The sequence below is a fragment of the Eptatretus burgeri genome, chromosome 6 (genome assembly GCF_056783735.1).
Source record: "Eptatretus burgeri isolate ZD-2024b chromosome 6, Ebu_testis_v1, whole genome shotgun sequence".
Lineage (NCBI taxonomy): Eukaryota > Metazoa > Chordata > Myxini > Myxiniformes > Myxinidae > Eptatretus > Eptatretus burgeri.
Window position 1 is genome coordinate 45170812 of NC_140966.1, and position 12599 is coordinate 45183410.

Sequence of the window (12599 nt, forward strand, 5' to 3'; positions counted from 1 at the left end):
CCACTTATTTTTGAGGTCAGCATGGACCAAAAGGACAAAATCGTCCCAAGGTCAACAAATAAGGTGGTCTTTCTAAAATCCTCAATTTTCAACCGATTGACTTGATATTTGAAAAGGAGTTGCATATTTGGTCATTGAATTCAACCACCAATTATTTTTGAGAACAAATTTGTTGTCTGGATATTGCAAATGTCGTGCTCTGCATGACATCGTCTTCTTGTTACTGATGAAATCTAAAGATTTCGTAAGTATATTGATGACTTCCGTCCTCTGTTTGTGTGTTTGTTTGTTTGCGTGTGTGTGTGTGTTTGTGTGTTTGTTTGTAGGCACGATAACTCGAGAACGGAAGAAGCTACCAATGTCAAATTACACCACGTGATTCAGGAGGGTGATGGCTAGTGCTGGTTAGATTTTGGTCAAAATCGGTCAAAGGTCAAGGTCACAGTGAGGTCAAACATTCGATTTTTGATGGTTTGGTACAGAATCATCGTAGAAACTTCTGGGTTATGTCGCTACCTTCTCAAGAGACAGCTTTTATTAGACAAGGTCAGAGGTCAAGTTGCCGATTTTGTAAGTACCAGTCTATGACTGCTTGTTACTTGACGAAATCTACGATTTTGTCAAGTATGTTGGTCGGTTCAGTTTGTGAGTTTGTTACTTACGAAATCTAAAGATTTCGTAAGTATATTGATCAGTTCCGTTTCTGTTTGTTTGTTTGTGTGTTTGTTTGTGTGTTTGTTTGTTTGTTTGCTTGTAGGCACGATAACTCGAGAAAGGAAGAAGCTACCAATGTCAAATTACACCACGTGATTCAGGAGGTTGATGGCTAGCGCTGATTAGATTTTGGTCAAAATCGGTCAAAGGTCAAGGTCATAGTGTGGTCAAACATAATTCCGTAAATTCATGTGGAGAAATGGAGATTTTTGCTTCGCTCGACGTTATGAGTTCGTTTTAACTTCGATTTTAATTTTGTCTTCGGTTTTTGCGATCGCTTAGGACGCTTAAAACTCGGTTGTCGAAATTCTGGTAAAAATCGGATGTTTTGGAAAACGTTTTAAAATTGTATAAAAATATTTCACTCGACGCATCAGGGGTCGTTACGTGATGCAGTGCGCTCGAGCAGACACATCGTTGAGTCACGTAAAGATTTTCGGTGTGCGCTCTGACGGTGTTTTCGATAAAGATGGTGTTTAAAAGTCATTTTTTATCCCAATAAAGGTTGTCGTCGCATGCCTGACTCACTGAGCCGTCGGATTATGTAAAAATTGTTGGTGGATGGCCGAATATTACCGTTTTGTGACTTTGATAAAATAATATAAAATAATTGGGTGGAGAAATGGAGATTTTTGCTTCGGTCGACGTTACGATTTTTGATGGTTTGGTGCAGAATCATCGTAGAAACTTCTGGTTTGCGTCGCTACCTTCTCGAGAGACAGCTTTTATGAGACAAGGTCAGAGGTCAAGTTGACGATTTCGTAAGTACCAGTCTATGACTGCTTGTTACTTACGAAATCTAAAGATTTCGTAAGTATATTGATGCCTTCCGTTTCTGTTTGTTTGTTACTTACGAAAGTATATTGATGCCTTCCGTTTCTGTTTGTTTGTTTGCTTGTTTGTAGGCATGATAACTCGAGACCGGAAGAAGCTACCAATGTCAAATTACACCACGTGATTCAGGAGGGTGATGGCTAGTGCTGATTAGATTTTGGTCAAAATCGGTCAAAGGTCAAGGTCACGGTGAGGTCAAATATTCGATTTTTGATGGTTTGGTACAGATAACTCGAGAACGGAAGAAGCCACCAATGTCAAATTACACCACGTGATTCAGGAGGCTGATGGATAGTGCTGATTAGATTTTGGTCAAAATCGGTCAAAGGTCCAGGTCACGGTGAGGTCAAATATTAGATTTTTGATGGTTTGGTACAGATAACAAAAGAACGGAAGAAGCCACCAATGTCAAATTACATCACGTAATTCAGGAGGCTGATGGCTAGTGCTGATTAGATTTTGGTCAAAATCGGTCAAAGGTCAAGGTCACAGTGAGGTCAAACATCCAAAAAATGATAACTCGAGAACGGAAGAAGCTTCCAATGTAAAATTACACCACGTGATTCAGGAGGGTGGTGGCTCGCGCTGATTAGATTTTGGTCAAAATCGGTCAAAGGTCAAGGTCACAGTGAGGTCAAATATTCGATTTTTGATGGTTTGGTGCAGATAACTCGAGAACGGAAGAAGCTACCAATGTCAAATTACACCACGTGATTCAGGAGGGTGATGGCTAGTGCTGATTAGATTTTGGTCAAAATCGGTCAAAGGTCAAGGTCACAGTGAGGTCAAACATCCAAAAAATGATAACTCGAGAACGGAAGAAGCTTCCAATGTCAAATTACACCACGTGATTCAGGAGGGTGATGGCAAGTGCTGATTAGATTTTGGTCAAAATCGGTCAAAGGTCAAGGTCACAGTGAGGTCAAACATCCAAAACATTCGATTTTTTATGGTTTGGTACAGAATCATCGTAGAAACTTCTGGTTTGTGTCGCTACCTTCTGTTGAGACAGCTTTTATTAGACAAGGTCAGAGGTCAAGTTGACGATTTCGGAAGTACCAGTCTATGACTGCTTGTTTGTTTGTTTGTATGTAGGCACGATAACTCGAGAACAGAAGAAGCTACCAATGTCAAATTGCACCAAGTGATTCAGGAGGCGGATAGCTAGTGCTGATTATATTTTGGTCAAAATCGGTCAAAGGTCAAGGTCACAGTGAGGTCAAACATCCGAAAAATGATAACTCGAGAACGGAAGAAGCTACCAATGTCAAATTACACCACGTGATTCAGGAGGCTGATGGCTAGTGCTGATTAGATATTGGTCAAAATCGGTCAAAGGTCAAGGTCACAGTGAGGTCAAACATCCAAAACATTCGATTTTTGATGGTTTGGTACAGAATCATCGTAGAAACTTCTGGTTTGTGTCGCTACCTTCTCTTGAGACAGCTTTTATTAAACAAGGTCAGAGGTCAAGTTGACGATTTCGTAAGTACCAGTCTATGACTGCTTGTTTGTTTGTTTGTATGTAGGCACGATAACTCGAGAACAGAAGAAGCTACCAATGTCAAATTACACCACCTGATTCAGGATGGTGATGGCTGGTGCTGATTAGATTTTGGTCAAAATCGGTCAAAGGTCAAGGTCACAGTGAGGTCAAATATTCGATTTTTGATGGTTTGGTACAGATAACTCGAGAACAGAAGAAGCTCCCAATGTCAAATTACACCACGTGATTCAGGAGGCGGATGGCTAGTGCTGCTTAGATTTTGGTCAAAATCAGTCAAAGGTCAAGGTCACAGTGAGGTCAAACATCCGAAAAATGATAACTCAAGAACGGAAGAAGCTTCCAATGTCAAATTACACCACGTGATTCAGGAGCGTGGTGTCTAGCGCTGATTACGTTTTGGTCAAAGGTCAAGGTCACAGTGAGGTCAAATATTTGATTTTTGATGGTTTGGTACAGATAACTCGAGAACAGAAGAAGCTTCCAATGTCAAATTACACCAAGTGATTCAGGAGGCGGATAGCTAGTGCTGATTAGATTTTGGTCAAAATCGGTCAAAAGTCAAGGTCACAGTGAGGTCAAACATCCGAAAAATGATATCTCGAGAACAGAAGAAGCTTCCAATGTCAAATTACACCAAGTGATTCAGGAGGCGGATAGCTAGTGCTGATTAGATTTTGGTCAAAATCGGTCAAAGGTCAAGGTCACAGTGAGGTCAAACATCCGAAAAATGATAACTCGAGAACGGAAGAAGCTACCAATGTCAAATTACACCATGTGATTCAGGAGGGTGATGGCTAGTGCTGATTAGATTTTGGTCAAAATCGGTCAAAGGTCAAGGTCACAGTGAGGTCAAACATCCAAAACATTCGATTTTTGATGGTTTGGTACAGAATCATTGTAGAAACTTCTGGTTTGTGTCGCTACCTTCTCTTGAGACAGCTTTTATTAGACAAGGTCAGAGGTCAAGTTGACGATTTCGTAAGTACCAGTCTATGACTGCTTGTTTGTTTGTTTGTTTGTTTGTTTGTTTGTTTGTTTGTAGGCATGATAACTCGAGAACGGAAGAAGCTACCAATGTCAAATTACACCACGTGATTCAGGAGGGTGATGGCAAGTGCTGATTAGATTTTGGTCAAAGGTCAAGGTCACAGTGAGGTCACACATGATTCCGTAAATTCATGTGGAGAAATGGAGTATTTTTGCTTCGCTCGACATTACGAGTTCGTTTTAACTTCGATTTTAATTTTGTCTTCGGTTTTTGCGATCGCTTAGGACGCTTAAAACTCGGTTGTCGAAATTCTGATAAAAATCGGATGTTTTGGAGACGTTTTAAGATTATATAAAAAATATTTCAATCGACGCGTCGCGGGTTGTCCCATGATGCAGTGCGCTCCAGCAGACGCGTCGTTGAGTTACGTTCAGATATAATTGCGTGGAGAAATGGAGATTTTTGCTTCGGTCGACGTTACGATTTTTGATGGTTTGATACAGAATCATTGCAGAAACTTCTGGTTTGCATCGCTACCTTCTCTGGAGACAGCTTTTATTAGACAAGGTCAGAGGTCAAATTGACGATTTCGTAAGTACCAGTCGATGACTGCTTGTTTGTTTGTTACTTACGAAATCTAAAGATTTCGAAAGTATATTGATGCCTTCCGTTTCTGTTTGTTTGTTTGTTTGTTTGTTTGTAGGCACGATAACTCGAGAACGGAAGAAGCTACCAATGTCAAATTACACCACGTGATTCCGGAGGGTGATGGCTCGTGCTGATTAGATTTTGGTCATAATTGGTCAAAGGTCAATGTCACAGTGAGGTCAAATATTCGATTTTTGATGGTTTGGTACAGATAACTCGAGAACGGAAGAAGCTACCAATGTCAAATTACACCACGTGATTCAGGAGGGTGATGGCTAGTGCTGATTAGATTTTGGTCAAAATGGGTCAAAGGTCAAGGTCACAGTGAGGTCAAACATCCAAAAAATGATATCTCGAGAACAGAAGAAGCTTCCAATGTCAAATTACACCACGTGATTCAGGAGGGTGGTGGCTAGTGCTGCTTAAGTTTTGGTCAAAATCGGTCAAAGGTCAAGGTCACCATGAGGTCAAACATCCAAAACATTCGATTTTTGATGGTTTGGTGCAGAATCATCGTAGAAACTTCGGGTTTGTGTCGCTACCTTCTCAAGAGACAGCTTTTATTAGACAAGGTCAGAGGTCAAGTTGACGATTTCGTAAGTACCAGTCTATGACTGCTTGTTTGTTTGTCTGTTTATTTGCGTGTCGATTATCTTAAAAAGTTGTGAACGGATCCAGATTAAATTTTGTGGACAGCCTGGGTGTTTTTTTTCGATTTTGGTGACGATCTGGATCCAGATCTGGCTACTAGAATTTTTTACGTGATTATTCACCATTGGGAGATGGGGCTAAAAATGATATTCCATGATATCTCAAAAAGTTGATGATGGATTCGGATGAAACTTGGTTGAGCTGTTGCATGTGTGACAAGGGTGACCTGATTAGATTTTGGTGAAGATCCGGATCTGGATCCGGCTTATCGAATTTTTTTCCAGTGATTCTTCACCATTGAGATATAGGGCCAAATATATATATATATATATATATATATATATATATATATATATATATATATATATATATATATACATATATATATATATATATATATATATATATATATATACATACATACATACATACATACATACATACACATATATATATATATATATATATATATATATATATATATATATATATATATATATATATATATATGTCTTCTTATTCTTTCGGCTGCTCTCGTTAGGGGTCGCCACAGCGGATCAATGATCCGCATAATGATTTGGCACAGGTTTTACGCCGGATGCCCTTCCTGACGCAACCCTGGTCGCCTCTTACGACACACAGGGATATATATATATATATATATATATATATATATATATATATATATATATATATATATATATATATAGCACAATTTCTGAAAAAGTTGTGTACGGAATCGGATGAAATTACGAATTACTTGAAAACTAACATGACCAAAGGGCATGTTCCTTTTAAATGAATAGCAAGGCATTTAGAGTTGCCCAGTAAGGTGTGCTGATTGCTTTGCTAACGGACAGGTAAGCAATAGATTGACTGATAAAATTTTGACAACATGTTGTTTGAAAGGTGCAGAAATGCAGATTTAAACTATTTTGGGATGTTTGAAGATCACAGTCCAAAAGTTGCATGCTCACTTTGTTCATTAGACCTTGTTCATCACTATAATATGTCTAACATTCTGAAACATTTGAAACATTTGAAAACCAAACACCAGAGAGCGAACCTCTTAGTGACGGTTGAGAATACGGATTCAAAGAAACCAAAGTCTGCAACAGCAACAAGTTCCCTTTTGCAATCGACAATTGAAAACACTTTTGCACTGGTAATGCACCAGTATGCTACCTTTGCGTCCCCTCCCCTCATGCTGCCTTCCCTTCCCCTCCCCTCATGCTGACTTCTCTTCCCCTCCCCTCAGGCTGCCTTCCCTTCCCCTCCCCTCATGCTGACTTCTCTTCCCCTCCCCTCATGCTGCCTTCCCTTCCCCTCCCTTCATGCTGACTTCTCTTCCCCTCCTCTCACGCTGCCTTCTCTTCCCCTCCCCTCATGCTGACTTCTCTTCCCCTCCCCTCAGGCTGCCTTCCCCTCCCCTCATGCTGACTTCTCTTCCCCTCCCCTCAGGCTGCCTTCCCTTTCCCTCCCTCATGCTGTCTTTCTTTCCCATCACACTGTCTTATCTTACCCTCTCCTTGCTCTCCTACCCCTCCTCGCTCCCCATCCCTCCTCTCTCTTTCCCTCTACCCTTTCTCAATCTCTCCTCCCTCCTCCAACACTCCTCGCTCCCCATCCTTACTCTCCCCTCCTCTCCTCCTCTCTCCCCCTCCTCACACCCACCCTCCTCTTTCTCCCCCACCCTCTCCTCCTTCTCCACCCACCCCTCCCCCTCTCTCTCTCTCTCTCTCTCCCCCCCACTCCTCAACCTCTCTCCCCCCTCTCATAGTCTTCCATCAGCGAAGTGATCCTCCACATTAATTCCTTCCTTTATATTACCCCTTTCTCTTGATGCAATGCTGTCCTTTACCCAGATTGCTACTCCTCCTCCTATTTTCTCCTTCCTATCGCACCGATACACCTTGTAGCCTTCTAATCCTGGCCTCCAGTTACTCTCCTCATTAAACCATGTCTCACTCACTGCAACTATATCGTACTCCTCGCTATCTACTTTCGCCGAAAGCTCTTCCATCTTATGATTTAAACTCCTGGCAATGGTATAGAATATATTTAATGTTTCCTTTCCTGAAAATGTATTTTCATGCCTGGCCTTACCAATCACAATTACATCATCAGTTCCTTCTTTTTCGGTTCTCCACCCTCCTTTAGTCGAAAAAAATCTGAATTCCTTCCTCCATCCCAATTCAAACCTTGCTGCATCCTTTCTATTTAGCATTTGGCCAGCCTTCTGGAAACATTCCGTTTGCCCTGAAAATGATTCCCACTGTTTATTAAGGCCCAGTCACACCTTGACGTTTTAGCCAGCGATGGCAACGTATTAAAATGTATGTAAAACGCTGGCTTACGTTGAACTTTTTGATGTTTTTTTTTAAAGATTCGGACGTATTAATAGAGACTTGGTCTTATGTATAACGCATTGATAACGGACACAGAACGTTTCGTTGTGTTATAGATAACTTATACCAACGAATGCTGAACCTGTTGTCGGCCTACACAACCTTTGCCCAACGATAGTCTAACTTAGGCATAGCGCGTTGCACGCATTGCCGACGATGTCGTGACGTAGCCTATTAAAAGGCTGATGCACAACGATTCGAATCATAACTGCCGTAGAAATGGAAGTGTCAACATCGTGGTCACACCTTGGCGATCTTGCCAGCGTATGCCGACCTAAGAAAAATGTGTCTAAAACGTTGGGGCACGTCAAATACGGTACGAGTAAGTTTGGTATACGTGAGTACAACGCTAAAGTACGCTATCATACGTCGTAGTAAGTAGAGTACGTCAAGAAATTTTAAACATGTTCAAAATTTTTGGACGAACTTGGCGTATGACACACGTTCCGCATGCGATGGGGATAAGTTGTACACACGATATGTGGACGCTTACACACGTCCACAAAGGCTACTTATAAGCTACTCATAAGTCGAAACACGTCGCGGTAATGTCTTTTTTACGCGAAACTTATTTCTAACTTATGTTTGACGTGCTTTGAACCAATTCTTTGCGTAGTCCCAACACATATTGACGTATGTAGACGTATTCCAATGATGTCTTCCGGTCGACAAAAAAAATAAATTAACGTGTTTCTAGCTTACAACTGCCATATAAAGACGTGTTCCCAGCGGTTTTGGGAATTGGTATATAAAAATGCTGCTCATAAAAGGGGAACCCAACAGTGTTTTCGAGTCCTTTTTGAGTCGATGTCCATGTCAGCAGTAACAGTATCAGTATCAGTATCAGTATTCGTATTAGTAGTAGTTTGTTCATGTTGGCAGTAGTAGGTGAGGGGGAGGGTGTGGGTTTTGATGGATCCTCCTTGCGTCCGCGTGTCCACGGGTAGGAGACATCTTTGCACCATTGTTCGAAGTTCTTCACGGCTAATTTTTTATGGGGCTTTTTCAACAATGAGCTATTGCTTGTTTTTACGATTTAGGTCTATTCATAACGGGTTGGACAAATGCACAATGAACTAATAATGTGCATAGAGCACTTTGATTACTTATAGATACCGTATACCAACAAATAATGATCGTGTAGCCGGCGTTCACAAACTATGCCCAACGATAGCCTAACTTATCCATATCGTGCGGCAGTTTATCTTTGCCGGTGACGTGGGGTTTGCTATTCATAGGCTGCCACTCAACGATTTAAATGGCTGCATCTCCACTATTGAAAGTGGACGCTTGCGCTCAACAATTGGATTTTTTTTTACACTCAACGACTTTTAAACGGTACCACTCAGCTATTTTCATTGTTTACAATGAACGATTTAAATTGCCGTCACTCGCCTTTGTTTTTTGACGCTGGGGTTTGGAAATTTGAAGCATTTCTTCTGAACGTGTTAAAACGGTCAAACTCGACTATTTTAAATAGATGCTGCCGATGGACAATTGGAATCATAGCCAAGCTAGACATCGAAGTGTGAACATCCTCGTCATGCCGAAGAGAAGTTTGAAGAATGCTGCAAATAAGTGTCCTGGCCGTGGCCGTGGACGCTGACGCTGACGCAAGGACGATCCATTATACCGACATCTTTCAGCCTATGAGTAACTTAAAAGTAACGTCTGTCGACGTGTGGCAACGATTGCGTAACGTGCCAACAACACGTTAATCATAGGTTAGAAATAAGTTTCAGGTACGCTAAACATTACCTCGGCGTGTCTCAACTTATGATTAACTTACAAGCAGCATGTGTTGACGTCTGTCAACGATCGCAGACCGTGGATACAACTTGTGGCCAGCGTAGCGGAACGTGTGACTCATACGCCAGCATACGTCGTGAAATTTCAAGCATGCAAAAATTTGAGGACAACCGAAAAGTACAACGTTTAAAGCAAACGTACAACGACGTATGGCAGTGTTTTTCAGCGTGCTCTGAACGTATACAAAACTTACCCATAACGTATTCAACGTGTGCCAGCGTTTTAGAAAAAAATTTCAAAAATCGGCATACGTTGGCTAAAACGTCAAGGTGTGACCGGGCCTTTACATGCAAAACTTTCCTTCCTACACCATTCTTCCACTCATAGGTCGACATCGATCACTGTGCAGCGAGCAATATAATTACCGGCTAATCGCTACAAGCCCAACTGCAACCTTAAGTGATACGAAATATACAACATCCGACAAAATAATGATAACAAATATGAAAAACAACAGAAAATAAGCACTTATCGTGTTCTACAGTCAGGAGCTTTGAAATTTGCAAGTGAACCCTCAACCGGAAGTGCAAGAAGTCATGACCCATGTTAAAGTCAAAAATCTGACTTGCAGTCAATGGGGGTCAGAGATGTTTCCTCCATGTACAGTTTCCAATTGGGTTCCATTTTTATCCTAAACATACACAGGATGGATGATCATCAGGTAAATTGATGTGCAAATCTCACACTTGATGGAAAGGTTATGGAAAAAAATTATGGTACATTGTAGGCAATTGGGATATATAAGTAAACACATTTAAATATATATAATGATTTATATTGCCTTCTCAAAAAGTAGACATTCTGTAATGATGAACACCTGTTTGCACACCTACAGAATGGCAGCCATTATTCGGATCCAACTCCATGGGACATGAACAGCACAGTGGTAGGCAATACCAAATAAGCAATCACACTGCCCCACGGTGGGATTTGTGGAAGACATAATTGCCATCAAGGTAGCATTTTGTTCCCACATATACGAAGCGAAACTCAGACTGAAGATGTCTGGAGTAAAGAAAAACAAAAACAACAGATATGTGGCATACAGCTTGCAGATAGTGAAAGGATTGGTTGGTGTTGGCGATGAATGGTTGTCAGAACAAGCTTTTGGGTCTAAAAATGGAAACATTTCTGGGGTTTGTTGTTTTTTTTTTTAAAGGGGAACCCAAACTCTCAGACCACCTCAACGCTAATCTATCCCAAGCTTGCTACCCTACAAAATAGATATGACGCGTCTTTTCCCGATTTGCTATTAATAAAGTCGGTAATTTTGAAATTAAAAGTCGAAATTGTCTTCTTCACGCTTAGTCATGACGTCGCATCCCGGGGTCAACCATTCGTACTGTCTACTGGTTACATTGCGGTATGATTTAACTCAAACGGCGAATAATTTTTGATTTTCCCACAAATATGCTGAGTCGATGTGTCCTTGGTTGATTGTAGTAATACAAACGGAAATAGTTTCATGCCAACACCAATGGCCGAAAGACCTTCAGTTAGCCAGTGGACGAGGTTTGTCCGAAATACCCGAGTGTGGATGAGGCCTACAAAGTGTTTGCTTTTGTGCTCGAAACGTCTTGTAGAGCACTGTTATGAAACAACAGAGATGGCGAGATCTTGGGATTATCCACCAGAATTGAGAGAGGATGACCTCACCATGATTAAGTGGAAGAAACAGCCGTCGCTTGAAACTTACACCATCTCTTCCCAGCTTCCGGCATATGTATGACATGAGCAATCACTCCCCCTCCACAATCCCTCCGCAAACCCCTATCAACCATCACCCCCACAATACTCACCACCACCCCAACCCCACCCCCCAGAACCACTTCCCCTTCCACTGCGGTGGGGGCATGTGCACGGCATGGACACGGACACGATGGTAGGATACGACACGGCATAATCACAGACACAAATGGTATCCAGGGAAAGTATAAAATGTAACAATCCCGTAACATACAGGACACCTGGTTAGTCTGCGATGGTGGGATACAGCATTAGTCACCAATTTTGTCGACGGTGTCCGTGCTGTGCCGTGTCTGTGTTGTGTCCGTTTCTTGTCGTGCCATGTTTCTACTGGAGTAATACAACTGATTTATCAATTAATACAAAATCCCTTATAAACCGCCAATTGAACATAAAAAAAAACAAAACCTACCAATCTGTAGTGAACATGCTACCGGCTGGCGTTTTCATCTTCACTAACACCTCCATTGTCGTCATCTTCATCTGAATTGCTCGCATAAGGCTCAAAACGATTTGGCTTCATCATTCCCCCAAAAGTGTTTCCATCACTAATTTTGTCTCCAATAGTTTCTTCAAGATCCCACTGATCAGTTTTGTCATGCTGAGAACCTTCAGAGTTGTCGATGATGGTGGACTGAGTATCAGAATCCGAACTCGAAATACACTGTTTCTCCATGTAAGCCCACCGATTTGGATCAAGGTGGATTAAATGTGTGACGTCACTGGCAAAAATCGAAAATCGACGCTTTGGGGCTTTTTTCAGGACTTTGTGGTTGGCCAAAAAAAAAAAATTAAAATTTTTTTTAGCCCTTCAAATGAGACTGTGATTAATAATTTTCAATGGTTTTCAGCAAAAAAAAATTTTTGTTTTGGTTCGCCACTTTTTGTTGAGATTTTACATTTTTAGTTGTTCCATAATAGGACAAATACATCACTGGGATCTACTTTCCTCCCCGAGCTGTTATAATATTTTGCTAAACAGGATAGGACTTGTACATGTGTTCTATGTATATAGCAAAAACTTCGTGTGTGTGTGTGTGTGTGTGTGTGTGTGTGTGTGTGTGTGTGTGTGTGTGTGTGTGTGTGTGTGTGTGTGTGTGTGTGTGTGTGTGTGTGTGTGTGTGTGTGTGTGTGTTGCTGTATGTTTATGTATTCAATCTTTAATTCACCCAGACTCGGTGAGTAATGGTTAGAGTGTCCACTCTGAGTGTGGGAGGTCGGCAGTTTGAACCCCGGCCGAATCATACCAAAGACTTTTAAAATGGTATGTGCTGCCTCCTTGCTTTATACTCTG

At 41.3% G+C, this 12599-nt stretch overlaps 1 protein-coding gene across 2 annotated transcripts in view; it reads left to right on the top strand.

The window, feature by feature from the left end:
* The window catches only part of LOC147024664 (protein sidekick-2-like), a 656949-nt gene that overhangs the window by 581980 nt on the left and 62370 nt on the right, over positions 1–12599 (top strand). The window lies entirely within an intron of this gene.